The following is a 27,460-nucleotide window of genomic DNA, read 5'->3' as shown; positions in this document are numbered from 1 at the left end:
GGGAGAAGCAGGCCCCTTATGGGGAGCCCGATGCAGGACTCGATTCTTGGACCTGAGATCATGACTTAAGCTGAAGGTAGATGCCCAACCATTGAGCCAGCCAGGCGTCCCTTCACTTCTAGTTTTAACCATATAAAGCAATGAACGTTGGGGGGGTGGGGGGGTGGAAAGGAAACCTAGACCTGAAATGTTTAGGGAGTGGAGTCTGGTGAACCGCTATCAGGACTGAGTAACTGTTCTCACGTGAAGGGGGTCCATTTCCACAGACCTGCTTTGCTTTCTCCCGCTTTCCCTCCAGTGTTCTGCCTTTCTCCCTATCTCCCCACTTTCTTTTACCTCCCCCCCACCCCCATCTCTCCACCTGTTTTTGTGCTGGAAGAGCCTGGTGCTGCTAGCAGTTTCTTATAAAGCAAAGGCATCTCGTTCCCAATTCAGAGAAATTGCAAATAAAATTGCCACAGCCGAGTCTGCAATTTAATGTCTTTTATGCTTGTCCGTGACAACTCAATGCTGTGTTGAACATGCTAATCTTCCGATTTGGTGTCTTTATTCTTTAATTCAAAGAGAAACAGCTGAGTTAGATGTATACGATTTGACTTATCAGGACCGCTCTGTATGTACAAAAGGGATGTGTGGAGGAAAGACCCATCCACAGAGAGAACACCGCGGGGACAGGCTGGGGCAGATCAAACAAACTGGACAATCTTTTTCTCAAGATGGAAATCTGACAACATAAGTCCAGCAACTCGGAATGCTCAGAATGGTCACTTTCCCCTTGTAACTATGATACACACACACACATACACACACACACGTACATATATATTAGCTAACTTCCACTCACCTCCAGCCTCTTGCCACCTAGGTATCTGTGCACTCTACTGGAGTGAACATCAGGCCTCATGATCCCAGAGAAACAAAGGGACACTGAAACTTCAGAAAGTCACTGTCTCACACAGCATGTTGCAAAGGCCTAAGGCTGGTGGAAAACTGCATTTCTATCCTGAAATACATTCCTGTTAATGAGGAGAGGATCGGATTACTGGCTAAATGTTCTTTCTGTTGGGTACTAAGCACTATTTCTAAGTAGTACCTTTTCTGATAGTTCACATTCATTCCTTCTCATTTTTTTCATCATTCCTTTGATTCATCTGTTTAAATGCATAGGAAAATGTGGTGTGAGAATTAAGCTCCTCTAGAGCAGTGTTGTTTTTTTAACATCATTTTTGTATTCTCAATTTTTAGCTCAGTGTCTTACACCAATTAGAATCTCAACCGATTTTTTTAAGCTTCTATTTATTTATTCATGAAAGAGAGAGAGAGGAAGAGAGATAGGCAGGGGGAGAAGCAGGCTCCCTGCAGGGAGCCCAGTGTGGGACTCAATCCCAGGACCCCATGACCTGAGCCAAAGACAGACGCTCAGCCACTGAGCCATCCAGGTGTCCCAACATATTTTTTGATGAGTGAATGAAGGATCAGGTTGTAGTTGCTTTCAAATATCAGTGAATAAAATAGGCTAAGTAACTTTTTAAAGTTTAAATAAGAGGGAGCAGTACTTTTCTTACTTGAGATAATGACAAAACTGTGCAGTGTTGTATCTCGGGTCAGCCAAAAAAAAATACAGATATAGATACAGATCTATTTTTTATCTATATATGGATATGTAGATATCTCAGCAGAGAATTATCTGCAAAATTATCTTCAAAATCATTATTCTACTTAATGATTTCAGAGAAGAGGCACAAATGCACTCTGGAGGTTTCTTTCAGAAAGATTCTTGCTAGCAACTAATAGTGGTTTGGGGGCAGTTGCTGAGCTCAAAAGCACTGTAGATACTCTAAAACAATAAAGAAATGGCTTGAGTTGTATTAAAAAAAGAATTAATGAAAAGGGACATAAGAGATATAATGAAAATAAATAGTTCTTCCTCTTCCAACTTCCCTCCTGGGAACAAGTTATGAAAGATAGCTGGGATAGTAGACCCTGGAATAAAATTCTTCCAGGGTAGAAATTAATTAGGGTGAACACATGAAAGCCCAGGTTTAATTGTTCCTTTCAATATAGTAACAGAATATATTCATTATACAACTTTAAATGAGTGTCCCATTAATGGAGTACACCTCCAACAGAACACCATAAATTAATATTTTTATATATCCTATAATTATTTTGGGAGTAGCACACTGGGTGTGCATTACAGCTAGAGGAGGTGCTAAAAGCATTAATCAGGTTAAGGTCATCATTTAAAATACACAATTGTTGATATTCCATTTAAGCTTTTAAAAAATATTTTAATATTCCATGACCCTCGTGAAGATGACTGATAATTTCTTAAGCTTCTGGGGGAAAAAAAAAACCTGCTTCTGTTTTAAGATTTTATTTATTTGAGAGAGAGAGAGAGAGAGAAAAAAAAAAAAAAGCACACAAGCAGGGGGAGAGGCAGAGACGGGCTCCTTGCTTGATCCCAGGACCCCAAGATCATGACCTAAGCCAAAGGCAGATGCTTAACCGAGCCACCCAGGCGCCCCTCTATTTCTAGTTCTAACTCAATGTCTCATGTTGATTTCCAGATTTCTCTAGAAAGCTCATTTGGGGCCCTTCTTTAGACCCAACCGGTAGAAGAGACTGAATTTTCTTTCCAGCTTCACATTTCTGGTTGGTTCATCAGTGCCCAGAGGCTACACCGTCAACATCTAGGACAACACTGTCCCGGTTATGGCAGCACAATAAGCTTCACCTTCTCATAGGTCTAAATTCTTCTCAGGATTAAGTGGGGATTTTGTGACACAGATGACATCTTCCTGGGCACAGTGCCATATGGACCTAAATGGTGGCCTCAGGACACTTAAGCAATCTGGTTATAAATATCTTCTTACTTCTAAATACTCAGCTGACAAGGTGATTGTGTTAGCTAGGGTAAATTAAAAACACAATATGTTGTTTAACCATGTTAAGCTGTCCTTTTCTTTCCCCTAAGAAATTCTCATATTCTTTCACAATTGATATAAATGTGCCCACAGCCTGGATTGTGACTAGAGATGCAGTTTCCTTTTGAATTCAACCTAGAAGAAATGTGGCCTGGATAGCACCTGGCTCCAAAGCCCGAATCAGCCTCTGCCTCTCCATGTGACCTTAGGCAAATTATTTAACCTCTCTGCTCCTTAGTGGCCTCCTCTGTAAAATGGCAATGATAATAGCAACTGTATCTTTGAGATTCACTGGGAGGGTAGGAGCTGATATTTGTAATGTGCTCGGCATCAAGTTGGCCACATATAAAGGCAAGGTCAGTGTTCACTGTTTTTTTTTTCCCTAGCTCAGCTGCTGAAAATTAAGAAGACATTTAACTCTTACTGAAATGTAGTTTCTCAGAGGGTTGACAGAATGAGATAAAATATGTGTGAGGCTTGGAAAACTATCAGGATTGTATGAAGGTTTGCAAAAATGCCAACTAAGGTAAAGAATTATAGTAAATAAAACAAGGGGAGTTTTTTTAAACTAAATTATTTTTTGTTTTAAATCCCTAAATTTTCATATTTTATCTTTTGAGAGAAATCCTTCTTGTAAACATATATATGCATATGTGTGCATACACATACACAAGGCCTCAAAGTATCCCTTGTGGGATTAAACATCCCAGTAATGATTCCACATTAGTACTTTCTCATGTTTATCATATGTTTTATGGAATAGAAACAGGTATATTCGTGGAAGGTATATTCATCCAAAATCTTGTTATATGCAATATCCTTAATTTTTATTAAAACAAAAGTATTTATCATGTGCTTATAGTAAGTATGGAATTACAAATGCCATATGATGGGCATTTTAGCCCAGATGGGTTTAGAATAGGTAAGCCATCCTTCCCTTTTGCAACACAGCTCTCCTTCTCCAACACACGTGTGCCCGTACACACACACTCCCAAACTTCTACGAAATCTGGTAAATAAATCTGGTGGTGCTCTAAAGCAGGTGTTGTGGTTCTTTGGGGGGTGGGGGGGCAAGAGGAGTCTGGGTAGCCTGAAACATATGATCCTTCTATACTACAGCAGTCCATAAAGTAGACCTTGAGAAAGACAGCAAAACAACTTAAAACCAGATAAAATGGAGGCTTATGGGGCTGGGCCATTGAGCCTGGAGTCAGCTCATCAACACTAAAGATGCTGATGAATCAGAAAATCAGGGAAGAAGGCCTCAAGATTCAGTCTCCCAGGACAGGTTGGCCTCAGAGATTTATTCTCAGATCTTTTTTTATTTGTCTCTGCTGCATAGTAAAACTTGGGTGGGCAAAATTCTCCCCATTCCAGGGACCCTGTATAGACTGCTGTAGATTTTATGGGACTGATACTCTTCTTTTTTAGAGGGCCATTTATGCCCGGTGTCTTTCCTCTTCTCAGCCAGTGTACATCACTCTCTAAATCTTCCTCCCCCACCTTTGAAAATTTATGGCAGCTTTCAGCCAGGCTTGGCTTAAAGCCATTGACCTCTGTGGCCTGTGTTATTGACCAGAACACAGCATCTTCTGCCCACATAATATATGTCTCTTTATCTCCCTGAAAGGAAAGGAAATGACTCTTGGAATGGCCAGGAACACAATAAAAATGAGAGAGGCTTTCTCGGTTTTTTGTCAGTGGCATTTGGCTTTACAAAAAGCCACACTGGGATTCGGGTGTGTGCTAAGCAGTGCTTTGAATGGTGCATTGAGAGGGCACCCTTGGGAGCATGCATTGTAGGATACAAGGTCTGTCCCAAATAAAATCACCATTTTTTAATTTCTCACCTTGAGTGTGGGTGAATGAATAGCCCTAGGTCAGCAAGTTTCCAGAACTAAATCTATAGATGCTCCAACGTAGTGATCCCACAGAGACACGTGAAAAATGCAGCAGGGTTCACAGATCCTGCCTGCCCTTTGGGTCACAGTGGCATAGAAGACTGGAGCTGGAAGGGCCAGGAGCCTCATCTCATTCAAGCTGCGAAATCTGCAAATAAGGAAACTGAGGCCCAGTGAGAAGATGCCACTTTGTCCACATTGCAGAGCAAATAGGTGCTAGGAATGGAGTCCACCACTAATGGAGGAAGCACTACATGACCTTGCCTTAAAAGCACCCCCTTTTAAAAAAACTCCCACCAAATAAAGACACAAAATTCCATATAGTAGCAAGAGGTATACAAATGAGTCAGCAAAAGCCTCTTGCCTTCCCCCTTTAGGTATTATTTCCCAAATCCCATACTTAAGAATCCTCAGCTGCCCGGAAAACAGTACCAGATGCCTCTCACTATCCCTTTCAGACAGGAGCTGGGAGCATACCCTAAAGGAAAACCATGCAAAAAGTGGCTTAACAGCTTTGCAGCCTTGGAGGAGTCTCTTACCTTTGAACCCTCCACTTCCCATAGGTACAGTGTGAATGGGAGCATCACCCTACTCAAAGGTGTTATGAGAAGTGAGAGCAGGTACTGAGGAGCATACTAACAAGTCAAGCGCTATCGGCATAGTCTGGGTTTAAGAAAAATGTATTGGAGGTTTGGGATACCACAGAACTCCAGATGAGCTGGAGCATTTTATTTGACTGTACCAGGACTTTCTGGAGGAGGACCTGGGCAGAAGTTGTGATTTTTAATATGGCTATAACTCACTAAGAGCTGGCTATTTATTTCTACCTACAGCATTAGTTCTCAGGCTCATATTTTTTTTTGTTTTTTTTTTTTAAAGATTTATTTATTTGAGAGAAAGAGAGAGAGCAGGAAAGGGGGGTGGAGCAGAGGGAGAAGAGAGAGGGGGAGAGGGAGAGAGGGGGAGAGAGGGAGAGAGAGAGAGAGAGAGAGAATCCCAAGCAGACTCCCCGCTGACCACACAGCCCTACCCCAGCTCAATCCCACAACCCTAAGATCACAATCTGAGTGGAAATCAAGAGTCAGACACTCAACTGACTGAGCCACTCAGGCACCTCAGTTCTCAGATAGGTTTAAAGGATAGAACACCAATGTGGTGCCATACTCCTTGCAGAACACCAGGATATGTTGCTATACTCCATCCAATCACGTAAACTAGAATCCAGACACAGCATTACTAGCAGAAGGCATATACTATCTACCTATTTATATGATCTATCATAAGCAGTCATGTCCATGAAAAAAATATAACTAGACACAGCAGACTAAGGGGTTTCCCCATTTCCCATCATCATTTGATCATTGCTTGTTCGTTAAGTTTTGTAAGTAGTCTCAAGGAGACAAGCTGTAGCAAATGCTAAAGTTTGAAGTAAAATCTGTGGAGGGAAAACTTTGAAATTAGAAAATTGTAACTGGAACCTTCCCCCTCACCCCGGAAATTTAGAGGAGACATGATTATTGATGAAAAAGCTCAGCCCAGCTTACATGAAACCAAGAATCCATGAACAATTTAAGAACCACCACACTAGAGGGTCGGTGAACCAGGAGAAGTCCTATTTCCTGGTCATCTAAGTATCAAAACAAGGAAAAGAGACCCAGAAACTTGGTCAAGGTGAGTTTTTAGTATCTTGCCTAACCAATAATATTTATTTTTTTTTTTTCTTTTTTTTAATTTTTATTTATTTACTTATGATAGTCAGAGAGAGAGAGAGAGAGAGAGGCAGAGACACAGGCAGAGGGAGAAGCAGGCTCCATGCATCGGGAGCCTGATATGGGATTCGATCCCGGGTCTCCAGGATCACGCCCTGGGCCAAAGGCAGGCGCCAAACCGCTGCGCCACCCAGGGATCCCCCAATAATATTTAATACTATGAAGGAAAATAAAACTATTTCAGGATCTGTAGGTAATTCTTTAAGACATTTTAATAAGCCATACTTCTATTCAGGACCATGAATTTTATCCTAAAACTGAAAGTGTCAAAGTACTGAGAACATTAATAGTAGCCTTAAGACTATATGCATATAGGTCAAGTTGACATTAAAGTATTTTTATCTTGCTTAGAATCTTTGTTTTCTCACATTTTTCTTTCAAAAAATAGCATATTAAAAGCCTAACAATTCAACCCTAAAAATTGAGTTTCTAGCATGTTTTAAAAAACGATTGTCCAACAGTAGGGAATTGGCTGAGTAACCCAAATATGTACCAAAATGATGGGTTATGCAGACCTTAAAAAAATATTTATTGTAAGAATGACTAATGACATGGAAAAATACAAACTGCGTATTAAGGTAAATGGTCCCTAAGAATGTATCTTACAATATTATTTCATTTGTAATCTATATATACAGATAGGGAAAACTCACCAATGGTTAATAGTGGTAATGTTATTAACAGCTGCTCTATGTTCTCCTTTTCACATATTTGCATTTTTAGTAAATGCATTGCTTCTGTAATAACCAAATCACTATCATTGGTGTAAATACTAGAGCTTCTATGCAATGTTATTTAACTGCTAAAGTACTAGAAATATAACCATTTCATCTATAAGGCTTTCCCACCACACGGATCCTGAAGACACCATTAGAACACGGCTTCCATTCCAGAAGAAATGTGTGTGTATATGTATACATGTGTATGATTGTGTTTGTTTGCAGAGACACAAATATATACAAAATTCTCTATCAACTTGATTGGCTGTTAGGGTACATGGATAAATTTCAACAGACAACACTTATTTGGTTATAATCCAGGTTCTCATTAGAGAGATAGTTTCAAGCTCATTGTCATCTGATAATTTTCAGGAGCTAAATTCAGAGAAATTCAATTTAATTTTTAAAAATTAAAAATAATGACTCTGTTGTTACAAAACTATATCTAATCTTCCAAGTATTCCAAGGTCTATCTCCAGACGAAACAGGGAGCTGGGTTCCCATGGAATTATTTATCTGATTTGCATTTGGGTGTGCCATCAGCTATCTGGTTGAGATTCATTATAAGGGGGGAAAAACGTGATACATTTCAAAGATGTTGTTGAAGATGTTAACTGCATCTCCATGTTTTCTAGAGGAAGATTTCAGGAAGAAATTTCATTTTGATGTTTTAATAACAAAAAGAAGGCAAATTCTCCCAAAGAACCAGTTTGTTTTCATGTGTGGATGATATGAATCAGCTGACCAGGGGTTCCTTCTCTGCTCTCGCATAGCTGTGTGCCAAATGTGTGGCCCAGCTGTAGCAAATGTGCGAATCAATGTAGTGTGTTTTTAAACCTAATTCTTGACTCAATTTTATGTTCCCACCATGTTTTCCTTTCTCTCCCCTTTTTGTTTCTTGCTTTAAAGAAAAAAAAAAAAGGAAAGAAAAGAAAAGAAGTGCACTAAATATATGTGTGTGGGAACAAATCAACAAGGACAGAAGAACTTAACGTGAAAAGCTGCGGCCTCTTGCCCCTCCGCTCTCTGCCTCCACCCCCCATCGCACTCCCCAGATTCAACCTCTTTTAACTGTTTGTTTTTAGTTCCTTTAGCAGTTACCTCCATAAATCTAGATAAGAGGCTTAACCTCTTTTTCTCCATTTATCAACTTGAGATAATATCTCTAGACACCTTAATATGAAAAGGGAGGACTTAGCTCATTTACTAGAAACCTCCTCTAGTTCCAAGTGTTTTATGTTTACATTATTTTCAGTTCTATGGTTCTTATGTTTGCAACTTTAAATACATACATCTTTTCATCAGAGGCCTCCACCCTCAGATTTTTAATTGTGTGTACTACTTACTGCGAGCTGCCTCATTTTAGCAAGTGAAGACAACAAACAATGCAAATCCCAAACAGTGAGGCCACAAAGTCTTCATGATGAATCCAAAGCTAAACAGTTAAGGAGCCCTAGAAAACATAAGCGGTGGTAACACAGACCAGGTGGGTCCCAGACATGGTAAGCTCTTAGTTTTATCTCTGGAGCAGCCTCAGTTACTCGTACATTAAGGCTTAAACTGAAGCTTGAACAATGAGCTTCATGCATCTACCTGATACCCAGGTGAAATCCTTTTAAACCCTTTTGTGTTTACTTGAAACCTTGGATTTCAAAGTTTGTCTTTTCAAAAATGTTTAAGGTACTTAATACTCCTTCTTTCCAGTAGAAAAGCCCCCCACCCTCACCCCCCCGTAACTCTTTTTACAAAGAAAAGGCTTCAAATGGAGTCACTTATGCTAGGTCACATCACCAAACCAGAGCTTAATACCTAATCTAAGTATAGCTTCAACCTCCCCCAGAATGTAGTCCTTACCAGTCAGCCAGGACTTTTCTGATCAGTCCCACTGTGATCATCCATGGGCCTGTCCATCCCACCAAAGATGAATTCATCCCCCTAATAAATCCCTTCCTTCGTCACCAAAGGAAGGTATCTTAGGTATCTTCACCTAAAGCAATCCTCTTTTCTATGTATGACTTCCCAGTCATGCCTTTAAGAACCCTTCCTTTGCTATAGCCCTTTGAGGCGTCTCTTTTACTTGCTAGATAAGATGCTGCCCAACAGCATAGTAGAACCAGTAAGATCTTCAAACATACTCTATTGGATTTTGTTTTTTAACACCTCACACCTAGAAGTTTCTTGATTAACCTTAAAAACAAAACTGGCAGCTATTTTACCAGCAAAAATACGCATGTTTAGAATAGCACACAATTTCAGTTCAGATGACAAAAACACAGCCAACTCCTCAGATCAAAGGAGAAAAAAATGCTCTTCTATAAAGGAGAAGGGGTAAGTTTGAGCTGTAATAAAAAGTCCACTGGCAGAAACTGGGAGTTCAAAGTTCCATTGGCTGTGTCATGACTGTCTCCCATTGGCTGGGTTGTTGCTAGGAAAGGAGACAGATCTTCTTCCTTTCAGGTGGGCTAGCGAGGTAGCCAAAGTAGTAGGAGAACAACTTGCAAGGTACTTCACTTCCCCGTAGAGTCTGCAACTGACAATGAGTGGTCGGCCAAGATGGTTTCCTGACGCCATCTGAAGCCTGGTTACCTTTTATGAATTATTAATTCATTTTCACATCTTCAAAGGCTCATTATTATGGGTTGTGTAGACTTGAACCAATGGGTGAGGGGTACGGATCCATCTCCATGACCTCACAGTGGTTTAACCTGGTGACATGCCTCCCCTGGGCTCCTCATGCTGGCACACACATTAGACCTCGCAGAAGATCAGTTAGGACAGCTCTGGCAAAGAGGACAAAGCCAGTACACTGGACTTGGCCACCCATGTCATTCAGCACCAGCCATGTACAGGCAATAAGCCAGGTTCTCACTGCAAACACAAGGGCCGTGGATCAGACAAGGATGAAGAACAGGTGCTGGGAGTAGCGCTGAGAGGAAGCAGGGAAGCAGCAAGGTGATGGGGGTTGGGGGTCAGAAGACCTGTCCAGGTGTGGTAACCGGGATCTAAAGCGGAGGGGCAGGGGATCAAAGGCAGTATGACAAGACATGGAGAATTCTTAGATGCGGACAGGCGTGGGTTTGAAAAAAATATGATTGATGTTATAACATTATGTATGAGAAACATTGAAAAAAGAAACACATGAAGACGTCGCTCAGAAATTGGAGTGAACGACTGGAAGTTACAAAGGGTTGAGAGGTACTGCTTTCACAAAGCCATGTACTCCGTTAATTAAAAATACCTAAATAAATCCTTTGACTCAAATCTGCCATAATTGATTACATTTGCTTGCTCTTAACTCTAGTATAATAGGAAAATTTATAATGCATCATTTTAAATGCCACAACATTGCTAAAAAGCTTGTGCCTGGGGCAAGTGAATGAGTGGAGCGTGATTGAATGGGCAAGGGGGTTCTATGGCAGCTTTGCTTTGTTTCCTAATTTCTCTTAATGGCATGGGCCATTAGTTTGTATTTTCCTCCTAGTCCCTCTCAAGCCTGCTGCTCTTAACTGCTGCTTTTTCTTTTTCTTTCTTTTTTCTTTTCCCTTTTTTTTTTTTTTTTTTTTTTTTTGCATTTAGTTCAGTTTCCTTGGACCCTCTTGAGAAACCCTCAGCCCACTCAACTGAAATCTTCAGCAGCAAGGACCCGGTGCCCACCAGGGGCTCTTAAACTTTAGTTTGCTTGGTAATCATCCAGGAAGGCTGTTAAAAATACACATTCTTGCACTAGAACCCCCATCTTGGCCTCCTTGATTTCAAATACAGTAGGTCAGGGTGGGGGCTGGGGGATCTTTTACAAGCAATTCTAGGGATACATATGTACATGATCTTTGGCCCAATACTGAGAAGGGTTTTTCACCCCACCATGTTCCGTCCCTACCGTACCCAGCTCTACCCCTAAGGCTAAAGGGGCAACGGACAACCTTTACCACGAGGAAAACAAGATTCCAAGGATGACCAAATCTCACATCTCTTGCCAGCCCTCCCTCCTTCACCCAAACCTCCACATTTAAAATCTCTCCACATTTAAAATCTCTTCCACCATCTCCTACTCTGTAGCTTCTTAGAGGAGCAAAAAACAGAAATGCCACTCCATCCTCCACACACCACACCCCCAGAGAGCCCCTCCATCCATGCTTTGGTTTTTGATTGAGATAAAGTTGACATACAATATTACATTAGTTTCAGGTGTACAACATAGTGACTTAATTCTATACGTTTCAAAATGCTCACCACCATGAGTACAGTCACCATCTGTCACAACACAATTATTACGGTATCATTGACTACATTCCCCGTGCTGTACTTCTCATCCCTGTGACTTATTTATTTTAAAACTAGAAGTTTGTACCTCTCAATCCCCTTCACCTATTTTGCCCATCCCCATGCCACGGGGCCCCTGGCAACCACGTGTTTGTTCTCTGTAATTAGCCACTCTTTAGAGACTCTCATCAAGCAAAAGAGAAAGTTCCCCCGCAGTCTTTAAAACTCTCTGGGAAGTCCAGGGTAACATTTCCTCTTGGAAAGCTCTTTGCCATGATTTTCCCAGGGCTGTACTTGAGTGAAACTCCCAAAGGAAATTACCACTTAAATTAGGCAGGATGTGCTGGCTGCTTTTTTGGCCTCTGCCAAGCACACACACAGTGAGGGATGATGGGGGGGGGGGGGGACTTGAGAGGGACCCACACGGGGGCTGGGGGACCTTTGGGGAGAGACAGGCCTGAGGACATCACTGGGGAAGCCAACACTGTGAAATGAAGCCATCTGCTCCTTTCCTGCCAAATCTTCCACTGGCCTGTAAGGTGTGTGTGTGTGTGTATGTGTGTGTGTGTGTGTGTGTGTTGGGGGGTTGGGGAGGAAATGATGGGCCAGCTTTGGCACCCAGCTACCCATCTTGGAACCTGCCCTCTTAGGTGCAGAGGCCTCCGTGGAACCAGACTGTAGGTTCCATGAAAGCAAGAGCAAGATCTGTTTTGCTTTTGTTCTCCTGCTTTTTTGTTTTTAAGTTGTAGTTGATATACAATGTGTTATTGGTTTCAGGTGTACAACATGGTGATTCGACAATTCTGTACATTACGCAGTGCTCACCGCAGTAAGTGTAGTCACCATCTGTCACCGTACAAAGTTATTTCAGTATTATTGGCTATATTTCCTAGGCTGTACTTTTCATCCCTGTGGTTTTTCTCCCTTTTTAAAAAGATAAATACCATAAGATTTGGCCTTTTAACATACGCCATTCAGTGGGTTTTAGTGTATTCTGGAGGTTGAGTCACCACTTGAATTTCAGAACATTTTATTTTATTTTATTTTATTTTATTTTTCAGAACATTTTCATCACCCAGAAAGGAAGTCCCTCTACCCAGGAGCCCCTCTGCCCCCCAACTCTCCTCCCCACACCACTGATCCACTTTCGCTCTCTATGGATTTACCTACTCTGGGCATTTCATATAAATGAAATCTTACTACCTGTGGCTTTAGGCATCTGGCTCCTTTCACCGAGCATCGTATTTCAAGGTTCATTCACATGTAGCATGTGCCAGTCCTTCATTCCTCTTTATTAGAGAACAATATTCCATTGTGTGGATAGACCACATTTTGTGTATCCCTTCGTCAGGTGATGAACACTTGGATTGTTTCTACTTCTTGGCTCTTATGAATAATAGGCATGAAGGTTCGTGTACAAGAGTTTAAGTGGACACATGTCCTCATTTCTTTTGAGTATGCCTGGGACTTACTTGGGTCATATAGCAGCTCTGTGTTGAACTCTCTGGAAGAATCTGTTTGTACCCACTGCTGCAATTCCCCACTGACAGCCCAGCCCCTGGCATGTTCCTTGGCAAATGGATGAGTGAATTAAATCAATGAAAGAAATAAGGAATCAAAAGAGTGAGGTTCTGAGTTCTTGAGTGTGAGAGCATTTTATACTCTATTAAGAGCAGTACAAATGGGATTTACTGGTATTAAATAATGGTATCAGAAGTTCCTAATCTGGGATCTATGGAAGAGCTACAGGAGGGTGGTGAATGATCAGAAATTGTACATACTATAGAATTGAGTACATGTAGTGTTGTCTTTGGATCAGGCAAATGGAATACCTTGGAGACCCTGCTCAGGCTCTGCCCCTCTCAACAGGATATGGTGTGCCAGAGGCCCAGGGAATGTGCCAAGGTAATTTCTAGTCTAAAGAGCCCAAGCCTTTTCCCCAGGTTCATCCTCTCGAGGGCAATTCATGCCACTCTGGTCAAAGGAGACCGGAGACAAAAGTGCAGACAGAGGTGCAACCTGCAGGGTAAGATTTTATACCCTAGGTGCCCAGGAGCCCACCCCCCACTCCAGGGATGGAAAGAGAAGGGGAGAGGGCAGGCTGCTGACTGGGCTGAGGGTTAGCAGCTGAGGGGGTGAGGACCAGCTCTATCCCCAGCTGCCACTTTCCAGTAAGAAACTCTAAGAAACCCAAGGATTCTAAATTCAAACCCGGCTTTCCAGTCTTAGGTTCCTTGGAAATGCTCAAGAGGAGGATGGCATTCATGTTATGATTGGCAGAGCAGGGCTGGAAGGATGAGGAAGCATCTTGTGACAAGTGGCACATGGGCCTCCACTTCCATTTGTGTGCTTGTCCCAGGCCTATAGCAAGGGGAACCCATGTACATGGGTTGTTTTTTTTGTTTTTTGTTTTCCAAGGAGATGGTATATAGCTGTCATCAGATTTTCAAAGGCCTCAAAAAATCTGGACCACAATGGAAACAGTTGAAAATGAAAGGGAACACCAGAATAGAAGCCAGAAGTTCTGAGTTTTAGCCCTTCTCCCTCTGCACACAAGCTGCATGAACTCAGGTAGCTTCTCCTGATCTTAGGAACTTAGTTATCCAGACAATGAAATGGAAATCATCCTGACATATGTTAAATTTGCCATAAAGCATTAAGGAATGCAAGGTTCTTATAATTTAGGCTCATAATATTGCTACAAGCTAAATTTCACTACAAAATTTGCAAAAGATTTATTATGTAAGATAGACTTGCATTACATAGTTTGTCCGGTTATTCAGCAGTAAATTAGAGGCAGTTAAAATATATATAACTAAGAATTCTGACACTCTTGCCCAAGCTTTCATCTCTACACCACATCCTCTCAACCAAGACAAAGAAATATTGACCATTACAGAACAGAAATGTTTTCCTGAGAGCTGTGATTATTTAAATAGTTTCCTTTTTTTTCTTATGGCTCAGTAATATTTTTCAGTTTCTCCACATGAATTTATTCCTAGTATTTGTTTGTTCTTCTACTCTTATGTTTAATGGAGCCGTGAATATTATGGCATGTAAATACATGAGAAATTTCAGCTGTTAGCCATTATGGCTGATACATAATGGATGATTTTTTACTAAATTAACAAAACCAATTCTACACAAGGAAAAAAGCTAAATCTCTAAAAACTAACCAGCTTGGTCTGTAATATGAAATAGCCAACTTAAGTTTCTATTTCTTTATTCAATGGATTCATTGTTACCAATGAATTACATAGACAGATCATAGAGACATAATTATTCTAGTCATGGTGGTGGTTATTTGAGGTAGAGTGACCAACTGTCCTTTCCATGCTGAATCTCATATAGGCAGGACTGGGCAAATCAAATTGGTTGGTCACTCTAATTGAAAGTTAACGTACCATTTTGTCTATGATTTTTTTTTAAAGATTTTATTTATTTATTCATGAGAGACACAAAGAGAGAGAGAGAGACAGGCAGAGGGAGAAGCAGGCTCCACACAGGGAGCCCGACGTGGGACTTGATCCCGGGTCTCCAGGATCACGCCCTGGGCCGAAGGCAACACTAAACCGCTAAGCCACCTGGGCTGCCCTTGTCTATGATTTAAATCTAAAAGTTGTGGGAGACTTGTCAATTTAGGTTTTCTAGTTGTCTACACCTCCTTTTTTTTGGTTTGAGAAGGAATATGTGTGCATGAATGGATTATCGATGCTAGTATGATGTTCTTAAGCTTTAATCAGAACAAGGACAATGGGACGAAATTAACATCCTTCACATTCTAAGTAGATTTTGCATGATAAAAACGGATTGTTACTTTTCCATTGTGTGTTTTATGTGTTAAATATGTTATTATTTAATATCTTTATATTATTAAATATTAAGCCATTGCCAAATTATTACTAAAAAAATCCATTTTTAAATTTTACTACTGAACATGGAAGTTATACGAGTTTTTCATCCTTCTCAGTTCTCAATTATAAGTGGTCTGCTGCTAAGCTTTCACCTGGATAATTTTTTGGCCTCAGTTTGAAAGCCCAACTGATCAAGATTACAACCTGGAGATCATCTTGACCTTGCCCAGTTTGTCCTCTTGCTCATCTTGGGATACGTTCTTGTGTCCCTTGTCGTTTTAATAGCCTATAGCTATGAATGTTGTTACTCTATGTCAACCATAGTGTTTTCATTTTTTGTTTAGTGAGCTTTTGCTTCCTTCTCTTCTATTTCATATTCTGTGGTCATCATTATTTAATGACTTTTTTTGAAAAGTATCAATCACCGTTGGTCAGTGATCATTTGACAATGAATTTCATGGATTTTGCCAAAGCCAATCCTGTGTTGAAATACAAGAGGTAAGCCTTCCATGCAGACCTATTGTGGTATGTGGTACAAATAGTAAAGTTTCCCTCATTAGAAACCTTAAAAATAGACATAGCCTTAAAGAGTTCTTACTTACCTGGGAACAAATTCTAGCTCGACTACTTACTAGCTATCTGAATGTGCACAATTACGTGATGTCCTGGAACTCTGTTTCCCAAACTATGAATGAGAAGGTTGAACTTTTTCAGAGGTTCTTAACCTGATGACCACTGCTGAACCACAGGTTATCTGTGAACACTCCTGAAATCTCATTAGTTCATAGGTCTCTACATGTACTCCCACTATGGGGATCCATTCCTTCCCCCTTCATTCACCAAGGAGTTCACGATGTAAAAGATGGACAACCACTGAGCCAGATGGTCTCTGAGAAGACTCTGGGACAAAGTGTATGATATATAAGTTTTCAAATATCATTGTTTCTAACCTCTTTAAAAATCAATTTAGCATAATCTATCAAAACTTCCAAAATAAGGAATGTGAATGGCTATCTCAGAGGCCATGGGCATCCTGGTCTCTCTGCTGCAGAATTGCTGGTTTGAAGCAAATCCCAAATGAGGGCAGCAAAAACAGTTCTCTTTGGTGTTAGGCTAAGGAATTGGGAATTAACCTTGGGGGTGGGGGAACCTGTTGACAGGTTTTGAGAAGAGAAGTGGTATGATGAAAGCACCGTTTTGGGGAAAATCGAAATGGAATTAATGTGGTAGGATGATCTGGAAAGAGCCTGGGGATACCAAAGGAGTTCATGTTATAGAACAGTATTAACTCAACTGTGTTCCTTGTTCCTCTAGTGATCTGACACATGTTAATAGGTGTTCTCCCCCAGAAAGTTGCTGGGGCCAATAATCTGGGGAAATGCTGAGTTGCCAAAGTGAGCAAGTTTTCATCCCATGATTTTCAGAACTTTTAATAATCGAATGCTACTGAACACAGCACTTTTCCAGTATCAATTGGCCACAACCCTCCCTACCAATGCCTATTAAATTCCCCCGAGTCCACTTCTGGTGGTGAAGAGAATGAGCTATGAAATCAGACTGCAAGGATACCTTTACCACTAGGAGCTCAATGAGTTTTTCCAAGTTTCTTAATCTCTCTGTGATCCAGCTTCCTCTTCTGGAAAGTGGGGGCACTTCTGATAATTGACTACATGATTGTTATGGAAATTAACAAGATAATGCGCGTCAAGTGCTTACACAAGCCTGGACCATAACAAGTGCTCAAGGGCTACAAATGCTGCCTCTGCTAAAGATGATTCTATAGATCATGTATTTATTTGTTAGCTCCGAATAATTCCTCTCTTTAAGACCTGGAGTTAGTTGCTCTAGCTGTTAGAAAGTTCTTTAGAGCACAAATCTGCCTGCCCATCATTTCTATACCTTTTTACATTTTAATTATTCACTCAACAAACATTTATTGATCACCTACCGTGGGCCAAGCATTCTAAACCAAGCACTAACACAACCAGACTTACAATTTAGAAAAAGTCATTCTAAATCTATGGCAACCTCCCTCAGTCTCTACTTCCTCACTGGTCAAATGCGAATCATACCCACCTTATAGAAGCAGTCTGAGGATTAAATAAAATTACTATAAGCTGGTGAGCACACTGCTCAATTAATTTTAATGATTAGATTTATAATAAACGCCTCTCCTTGCTGCAGTCTTCTGATTGGTGAACACAAAGTACAAAACGTGTTGGGCCAGGCAGGGGAAGATGAAGGGTGGCCAGAGAAATGGAACAAAGGCGGCCTCGGTGGGATTCGGTGACCTCCTCAAGGTCGCTCAGCTGTGAAGAATGTGAGCTGGGACTGGAGCTCAGGTCTGTCTGGCTCCAAAATTCATGTTTTTAACCCCTGACCCTGACCAGTAACTTCTCCCTCCATCTTTTTAGACTCTGGTTCTGTGCTAAGAACATCATTTCAGAATCTCCTAGAAACCACACTGGCCTTTTCAGAAAGGAACTGCTGATTCCCTTTTCAGAGAAAAGCTTCTGCATCTCCAATGCCCTGGCCCCCAACTCTCAGTGTGCTGCAGCTAAAATGTATCAATGGTTTGGAAAGAGCTAGAACTTACTTCCCAGCTGTGGGAAGAAAGCTTGACCGGGCCTCTGCTGAATATTCTGGCAAAGCCTCACTTTTCCAATGCACGGAGCTCCTCGAGCCCCCAGGACAAAGGCTGCCAGGCTGCTAAGGGCATTGGCATGGGGCCAACTCCAGGGGTGAGCGGAGGATTTGCTGCTGCTGGGCAGACAATGGCCCGTTGCTCCCGGCCAGGTGCCGCAGACTCTCCCTTATGGGGCTCAGAAGTGGCATTTTCTTTGTGAGTTGCGGGAGGCTGGAGCAAGAGGGAGGAAGGTTTGGTTTTAGTGGGGCTTGATCCCTTACTGAGCTCAGTGCGTTGGGCTTTCAGAAGATATTCTTGAGTTTCAGTTCACACCCCATTGGATTTCACTTCAACCTGAAAACTCACAGGGAAGGTCAGCTGAAACAACTGAGTTTGGTCGGCTCTCCCCTCAGAGCCATAAATCACACCCTGCCAAGGAGGAAAAGAAGAGGTGAGATGAGAAATTTGGCCTACCTTGTCTAATTCACCCCGAGTATGTGTGTGCGTTGGGGAGGATGCGGGTGTGGGGGGGGGGGTGTTGGAAAGGGTAGGGATTTTCATTTCACACCTGCTTGGGTTTTTATTATGAAATGTTTCCATCATGACACTCAGGTGTGTTTCCTTAAAACTAGCTTCGGCCTGATAGGAATAAGCTGCCAATCCAGGCTCACATGAACACTAATCATCATCACTTAGATGCAGATATATATGGGCAAGATACTGCACGAAACACTTGACTTTCATTATTGCATTCGATCCTCAACCCCACGATGTGGGTACCATTATCATCCCCCCTTTTATACAAGAGGAAACTAGACTTGGCTAAAAACTTAGCAGAACTAGAAAGAGACCTTCATGACACAGATTGCACTAGGGAAACCTTTGACCAGAGGAGGCCTAGGGAGCTGCTTCTCCCTAGACTGGTTGTAGGGACCAGGTGGCCACAGAGCGGGGATCCTTCACCAGAGGGTGGAAGTGCTTATGAAGTCCACCTACTGGGGTTCTTTCTGACTTGATGCCACTCTGAGGCTCTTGCAGGCCCAACTGTAGGAGGGAGAACTCTGTGCTTCCCCAGTACCTAGTAGTAGGGATCTGGCCCCAAAGTCTCCCCAACTCAAATTCCCATAAATCTGTTCACATGAATGGGAATTACTGATATGCTTCAAGGGAAACACAGACTTCTAACTGGTGTGAAAGGGACCTTGGTGACTATATCCCCATTGCCACCCCACTGCTCTCTGTGGGGGCCCACAGCCCGGCAGTCCCCTCCCTGTGTCTGCTGGCTCATGACTCAGCATTTGGTTTGGCTCCTCAGATTATTAGCTTAGTTGTACAATAAAACTCATGTGCTCTTTAGAACGTCTTCTTAAAAACCCGGATCACATCAGTTGGCTTCCTCAATCCTCCTCTACGCCCCTTTCTGGGTCCATAGAGTGAAGGTCAATTCCAATACAATATGGAGACATGACAGCTCTGGGGCCCATTTGTCTGCATCCCTTCAATAGAATTTTTTTCTTTTTAAATCCCCATTGTAAGATTATAATGCTCCAATTTACAGGGTCTGAAGCTGTCTTTTTTTTTTTTCTTTTTTTTTTTTTTAAGTAATACCTGCGAAAATAGCACTACCCCCTGAGTTATGCAGAGCCCTGCGCGTCTTCGGAGACAGGAACACCTGGCCAGGGGCGGGGTGAGATTTGGAGAGGACCGAGCGGAGGACCGGGCTGCGGGGCGCGGGGCGCGGGGAACCCGGGTCCTCCCCGCGCCGCCCGACGCCGAGCCGGGCCGGCTTCCCTGGCGCGCAGCGCTGAAAAGCAAGCCACGCAATCCCAGCGGGGGAGAAAGGGAGCCGGAAAATGGTGAAGTCGAACAAAGGGGCAGGAAGAAAAAGCACAAAAACAAAAGTGTTCCTCCCCCTGCAGGGCGAAGGGAGCCGCCGCCGGGGCTCCAGCTCGGTCCCCGCCCGCCATCTAGTGGCCGCGCTCCGGGACTGCAGCCCGCGCCGCGGCGGGGGAGCCGCACGGGGGGAGGCGCCCGGAGCCGCTGCCTCCTGGTCCCAAGACAGGACGTCCCCAGCCGCACAAAGGGTAACTGGAGCCAAAACCTCGCCCGGGACAGCAGACCCCTCTCCGCGGGAGGGGATGTGTCTTTGGACTCGAGACACTGTGCAACCACAACACAGATGTGCGTCTGGCTCCACCTGCAGGTTAACGGAGGTTGGGATTGGACCTTCCCCAGCGCCTGGCGAGTTCCTTAAAAGGATTCACACGTGTAGCACGCGATTGCACTCTCCCTCCCGAAGAGCTGGTTCTCTCTTCGTCAAGACTATGTGTTACTCCTGCTTCTTTTTTTTTTTATATAAAGATTTTATTTATTTATTCATGAGAGAGAGAGAGAGAGGCAGAGACACAGGCAGAGGGAGAAGCAGGCTCCATGCAGGGAGCTGGACGTGGGACTCGATCCGGGGTCTCCAGGATCACGTCCCGGGCTGAAGGCGGCGCTAAACCGCTGAGCCACCTGGGCTGACCCTATCCAGAAGTCAACCATTCTTAACTTTTGAGGAGACCAGGGAAGAGGTGACATGGGTTCATTGGCCAGGACACCCTCCCTAGTGGGGCACCCCAAGTTTTAGCCTCAACTAATAATTAGCTTTCCTTTGAAAAAATAAATAATGCAGATTCTGGCCATTCCCCCCCCCCCCATTTCCAAGAACAAAATATTCAGATCTTGGTACTAGTGTTCACAGATGAACTAATATAGAGAGCTTTTCAGCAGCAAGGACTAAGATATTTAGGAATAAAATACATAAGCACATAAAGTTACCCTTTTAGAAATATACATGTATACACTGAATGGTTACACTCGCCACAGCCTTGGATAGCTGCCCAAAATGCCAAAAATTTTCATGTGTGGGGGCACCGGGGTGGCTCAGGTCATGGTCTCGGAGTCTCAGGACAGATCCTTACTGGCTCAGTCTCCCTGCTCATGGGGGAGCCTGTTTCCTCCGCTCTCTGGGCCCCACCCCCTGCTCATGCTCTCTCTCTCTCTCTCTCAAATAAAATCTTTTAAAAACTTCTCACGTGTGTTACAGTCTAAGGGGTTGTAACAAAAAGATCAAGTAAATAGAGCCTCTTCAAATCCCATTTTTTTCTGTGTCTATATATATAAGACAAAAAATGGTTGATATAAGCAGCAGCCTGTTTCTCTAGGCTCCTCTGTGTTCCTTCCTGATCGCTATAAATGTATAGATTTGGACTGACCCGCAGAGGCAGCCTAGATTTGTCCATGAAGTCTGAGGTTTGTTTCAGGGCACGTCTGTGCCAGTCTGCGAGGTCGCTGGTCAATCTGGGGGTGATGATGCAAGCTCCTTTATGTGAAGCAAGCAGTGCTTTGCTTTGGTACTCGAGACCTCAGACGGAGCTCCAGGCTGCCCCCTCCATCGGCTTGTGCTGGGCCACGGAGCCTGGTAATCGGCTCCCCTTGAAGCCTGACCTCCAAGAGCACTGAGTGTGGCACATTCAGACAAGCAGTTTCCTTCTGTCTGCACCGCTTTCAAAGGCCTGATTCTTTGCTTCAAGAGCCAAATGAACTCAAGGACGGCAATTACACAGCAGACAGTAGACTCTCGTGGAGACAGGAGAGGAGGAAGATGCTAAGGAGCTTGGCAGTTGCTTTGGTTAAAAAGTTATTTCACTTTTTTGATGTGTTTTGCTCTCAGAGATTCCACCTGCTTTTCTCCTCACTTATTCACACCCTGGCCTTCATCTTAGAAAATTAACTTCTGCAGGCAATGAAAGTAGTTCTCCTGAGCCAAAGGATATGGGATCCCCATTGGCTCTTGCCTAGGAGTCAGTTGGGAAAAGAACTTTCTGAAGCAGGGATGCCTGTGATAGATTAGACCCACAGTATCATCGACTATGGACTTTTGCAAATCCATCTTCTAAAACTTCAGCTCCGTAGTTAGGAGCTAAGGGAAACTGCCATGGTGGGACTCTTGAGATAGGTAGGTAGCCACTGCCTCGCCCACCGTCCTGCCAGGTGCCCCAGGAGCACGGAGAGCATCCCAAAGTTAACCAGAGGAGGGTGGGTCAGCAGCTTGGACTGGGAAGCTGTCTGGAGGCACTGGGCTTCCTACCACCGATGGACTCCGCGGACTAGAGCAGTGATGGAGACTCGACCAAGATGATATCCAGAAGCCACAGCAGGTAAAAGCCATGGGGAGGGGGGAACAGAAAGCAGGGCAACCAGTAACGGCCAGAGAAGTGGGTGCTGGAGTCCCCCAGAAAGCAGCCTGGTGGCCGAGCTCTGGAGAAGGGAACAGCTGATGACATCATAACACAATGGCCCTAAATGACCCTTCATGTCTTGGTTCAGCTGGCTCAGAAGGACATACCAGCCACCCTCTGCCACTTCTGTTTTTCCTCACTCCTGGGCAAAAAGCCCAACAATAACCGTGTCACCCGAGCCTACTGGGTGTAGCTCCCTGTTTCTTAAAGAAACTGGGATGACTGTGGCACAACCAAACGGACAAAATGTCATGTCTTTTTGTTCTTGACCCTTGCCACCCTCTTCCCTTTAGAAATGACCTCCACCCACTACTAATTTGTCTCTGTGGGTGACACTTGGCAGATTGCATTCTCCAAAAGCATCCACAATATTTCCCATCCCACGTGTTCTTTTACAATGGGACCTTGTCATTCTTCTGTGAATGTGGGTGGGCCTGCGACTGCTTCAACCTAGGGACAGCAACATTGATGCCGTGTGACTTTCATGAGAAGGGAAAAAGCCTCTTCATGTGTGGCTGGGGGGACAGGCATCCTGAGAGGGACAGCCATGTTTCTCATCCTGGCTAGGATACCATATCTCCTCCAATCTTTTTTTTTAATATTTTATTTATTTATTCATGAGAGACACACAGAGAGAAGCAGAGACATAGGCAGAGGGAGAAGCAGGCTCCCTGTGGAGACTGATGTGGGACTTGATCCCAGGACTCTGGGATCACAATGACCTGAGTCAAAGGCAGACACTCAACCACTAGGCCACCCAGGTACCCTATCTCCTCCAATCTAAGAGGCTTCCTACGTGAGAAGTGTCATCAATTCAACGAGGCATTTAGGGAACAGAAGGACCATCACTACCATGTCACGTATGTCATCTACTGTATGATGCATTATAAGAAATTTTAAAAGAGGAAACAAATGCAGTTAATATAAAGAAATAGGGCAGGTCCTTCAGCATGTTTGGACACCTTTTAGTACATGCTGAAAGTACAAGGGAAGGAAAGTTTGTAGCCTATAGAAGCCCCTGACTTCCTTCAGGGGTGTATGCAGGACTGATTTCTCCCCTGGGCTCCATACTTCTAGGGTCCTACAAAAGTGTTTTAATTTCTTTCAAAATCAAAAGAAAAAAAATAACTTTTAGATTGACTAAAGTTTTTTTTTAACATAAAAAGGAATATATTCCTTTCTCTGCAAACACATTCATGTAATTTTTAAGGTTTAAGATGTTTGATTTAAATGCTTATACATATTTAGCAAATGTTCAATGTGCTTTATCTAGGAAAGTCATCGTACAACTGAGTTGTCTTGATCACCTGCTAAAGAGGCTCTGACACATAGTGCTTCCCTTTCATCCTCTCAATACCAGGATCCCAGGGATCCTCTAGAAATCAATCCCGGGGGTGGGGGGTGGCGTGGTGGGGGGGTGGAGTTTTCCATTCAGTACTTCCCTATTTGGAGTCTAGATGGCCCCATTGCTCTAAAGTTAGCTGTGCAAAGTTGCTGTGATTTACATTAACTGTGGGATGCCTCCTAGGGAGCAAAAGGGGGGTTACTTTTTGGTAGAGATGTCTCCAGTGTGCAAGGCCGAAGGCAGGCCTGGGATTCTTCATGGCTGTCATCCTTTTAAACCTTTAGTCCCTGAGGATAATCCATGGAAAGTAAAACCTGGCCATTTTGAACTAAACTTGAATTATTGAGCATGCCAGGCCTGCATGAAAAATTTATATGTCTAGGTAAGTAAATAGGGTGCATAAAAAGATTTTATTGAACTTCTCCAAATCAGGGAAGAATAGTAAATGGCTGCTTTTTCTTTCTTTTCTTCTTTCTCTCTTTCTTTCTTCTCTTTCTTCTTTCTTTCTCTTTCTTTCTTTCTTTCTTTCTTTTTTTTTTTTTTTTAATTTTTATTTATTTATGATAGTCACAGAGAGAGAGAGAGAGAGGCGCAGAGACACAGGCAGAGGGAGAAGCAGGCTCCATGCACCGGGAGCCCGATGTGGGATTCGATCCCGGGTCTGTCTGTCTGTCTTTCTTTCTTTCTTTCTTTCTTTCTTTCTTTCTTTCTTTCTTTTCTTTCTTTCTTTCTTTCTTTCTTTCTTTCTTTCTTTCTTTCTTTCTTTCTTTCTTTCTTTTTCTTTCTTTCTTTCTTTCTATTAGAGGAAGCCAGTGTAACTTGTTAAGAGATCTCTTGGCTCCCTTGAAAATAATGGACTCAAATACTTAGGGACAAATTAGCAGGAAAAAAAAAATACAACTCCCTGAAGCTATTTGATACTTAGGGAGATCATTCATAAAATTTTTGAGGGAAACACTAAATTTTCCACTTCAGATTCCTAGCCTAATCTTTGAGTTTAGAAGAGTTGCTCATGAAACAATGGAAAGGGCCTGAATCATTCAGGTCTCTTTTCTGTTGCTGCTTGGGGTGGACATACATGCAAATGCATGTGAATGGAAGCAGATGTATTTAAAGATCATAAAAACCCACTCCTGGCATTCTTGGACAGGAGAATAATTTCTTATATTTCTTCTAATGTGTGTCTTATGTCCATAGAGGCATTTTAACCCTTTTCTTCCCTCTTGGCTACTTTGAAAATGATTTGTTCCTATCATATTAAATTCAAATTCCATATGAATAATAGGTGTGCTTTCTGTAATGTAAATTACCAGCAAGGACTTGGGGTCTCTTGTCTGCATAGTACCATGGATGGAAGACAAGGGACAAGGTAGGATGTAGGAAGTGGCCTTGGACCACAGGGTCCTCTGTGGAGATATGGGCTTACATACTGTGTTATTTCCAGGAAGGGAGGAAAATCAAATGAGCTTTATTGAAATATGCTCAGGTAACGGGTTTAAATGCTCCCCAAATGATGATATATGTACATGTATATGAATGGAAAATAAACTCTAAATCCCAGTTGAGATGAGGTTACTAGATATCCTACATAGCATGCTAAGTTCTGATTTTTTTTTTAGTTCATATTTTCTTTTATTTAAATTCAATTTAGTTAACATATAGTATATTATTAGTTTCAGGGGTAGACTTTTATGATTCATCAGTTGTATATAACTCAGTGCTCATTCAGCATGTGCCCTCCTTAATGCCCATCACCCCCCACCTCCTCCCCTCCAGCAACCCTCAGTTGGTTTCTTAGAGTTAAGAGTCTCTTACGTTTGCCTCCCTCTCTGTTTTCATTTTATTTTTCCTTCCCTTCTCCTATGTTCATTCATTTTGTTTCTTAAATTCCACAGAGTGAAATCATATGCTACTTGTCTTTCTCTGACTGACTTATTTTTCTTAGCACTATCTTCTCCTCTCCATCCATGTCATTGCAGATGGCAAGATTTCATTTTTTGCTGGCTGAGGAATATTCCATTGTATCTATGTACCACCTCTTCTTTATCCATTCATCTGTCGATGGACATCTGGGCTTCTTCCATATTTTGGCTATTGTGGGCACTGCTGCTATAACAGGTACATATGCCCCTTCAGATCACTATTTTTGTATCCTTTGCATAAATACATAGTAGTACAATTGCTGAGTTCTATTTTTGTAAGTTCTATTTTTATAAGTTCAAAGTTCTTAGTGAAGATATTAAAACTATCAGAAGGTGCCTCATGTTGAGAACACAGGTAAATGATCATTGTTTAACATAGGTGCACTGTTGGGAGCAGGTTGGGAATTTACTTTGGAGCTCTCAAATGATAAATACAGATAGACAGCAACATGTCAATGTTGTCAATGTGTCAATGCTATTTTTAGCTTGTTACCTATATTGACCTACTTAATCCTCAGGATAACCTATGAGGTTGGGTACTATTACTATCTCCTTTTCTTTCTTTACAGATGAGGAAACATAGGCAAAGAAAGGCTAAATAATTTTCTCAAGGTCACAGGTGAGGAGGGGCATAGCTGGATTGAACCTAGCTTGGTTCCACACTCTAGAATCTTACTGCTCCAGAGTGTTGCAGGCTCTGTAGCTGTCCTGTCCAGATCCCCTCAGAACTCACAGCTCTTACAGAGGCTGACAGTCCCTCACTGCCTGAGGATTCTCATCACAGATACCCATCACACATAGACCTGTGGGAAGTGCTGAGTACTTAACACCCCCTGGTATCCCTGCAGCTCTCAACCAACAACTAACAAGAGACGGTGGATGAGCACCAGCTTGAGGCATGCTTTCTTCAGCCTGTCAGAGATTTGCAGCAAGACAGCTCAAAGTGGTCATTTTTGGCTTCCTTTCCTTCCTCGTCTTACTTCATCACTTTCCTGGCATCTCCTCCTAAATAAACTGCGTGTACCTCAGAGTCTATATCTAGGGAACGTGGGCTTTGAAAAATCATGAGTGCTAAATTCATCATTGGCAGATGTGAGAATTGTCCTAAAACTAACTCTATTTTTTCCTATCATGATGAATTTACCAAAAAAAAAAAAAAAAAGGATAAATCTGGAAATGTCAAAATCCTACCAAATGATGTTAAACATTCTTGGTAATTGGAAGAGATGATTTATTTCCAAGCTGCTGTACCTAATGAATCCGGTAAGCTGTTTCTTAACATAAACTTAGCCTTAATATAACTTCAAAGAAAGGAAATACATCAGATGGTCCATGACTATACCAAGAACCTCATATTATTTTTAGGCTCTGACCTAAAAGGTAAGAATGCAAATAAATAGAATATTAAAAATACCCAGATCAAAGTAAAAAATGCCACATTCCATTATGAATCTTCCAACATACTTAGACATGCTTTGGACTCTAGGGGGGAAAAGGTTTTTTTTTTTTTTTTCCCCCATTAAACTGTGAGTTGTGATGTTTGGCTGTATTTTTTACTTTGTCCCAAATATGTTGGCATCTAGATTTATTTTGCCAAAATCTCATGTGAGCCATTTTCACTGTTCCCTTCAACTTTCATTCTTCCCTGTCCTTCCATTGTATTTTCAATTAGAGACTGTATCAATAAAAAGCAAATTATAATGTCCAAGATTTAGATGAAGCAGTATATTGCCATCAACCTCCAAAGCACAATAAAGTAGAACATTCTAAAAGTGATTGTATAAGAGAAGGCCAGGAATCACTCTCTGTGCCTCTTTTTGGGCCTGTTTGCCAACTGAGCTGAACTCAGTAGGA

General features: G+C 42.4%; 2 long non-coding RNA genes across 4 annotated transcripts; one reads left to right on the top strand and one right to left on the bottom strand.

Annotated features, from left to right (window-relative positions):
• Positions 1-158: 158 nt before the first annotated feature.
• Positions 159-10,261, bottom strand: LOC112650493 (uncharacterized). Of its 2 annotated transcripts, none has more exons than XR_007414017.1 (4): positions 9,171-10,261; positions 8,663-8,769; positions 4,778-4,991; positions 159-2,911 (listed from the first exon to the last, which is right to left on the bottom strand). It is a non-coding gene; the product is annotated as an uncharacterized LOC112650493 (long non-coding RNA). The 2 variants fall into 2 exon arrangements; XR_007414018.1 differs by having other exon boundaries at positions 4,778-4,976.
• On the top strand, positions 8,602-26,674 carry LOC112650423 (uncharacterized). Of its 2 annotated transcripts, XR_007414016.1 has the most exons (5): positions 8,602-10,511; positions 12,354-12,405; positions 25,664-25,802; positions 26,176-26,225; positions 26,455-26,674. It is a non-coding gene; the product is annotated as an uncharacterized LOC112650423 (long non-coding RNA). The 2 variants fall into 2 exon arrangements; XR_003130153.3 differs by lacking the exons at positions 25,664-25,802; positions 26,176-26,225; positions 26,455-26,674 and adding an exon at positions 12,638-12,778 and having other exon boundaries at positions 9,631-10,511.
• Positions 26,675-27,460: the final 786 nt, after the last annotated feature.

The sequence above is a fragment of the Canis lupus genome, chromosome 11 (genome assembly GCF_003254725.2).
Source record: "Canis lupus dingo isolate Sandy chromosome 11, ASM325472v2, whole genome shotgun sequence".
Taxonomy (NCBI): domain Eukaryota; kingdom Metazoa; phylum Chordata; class Mammalia; order Carnivora; family Canidae; genus Canis; species Canis lupus.
This window is presented reverse-complemented; position numbering and strand designations above follow the sequence as displayed.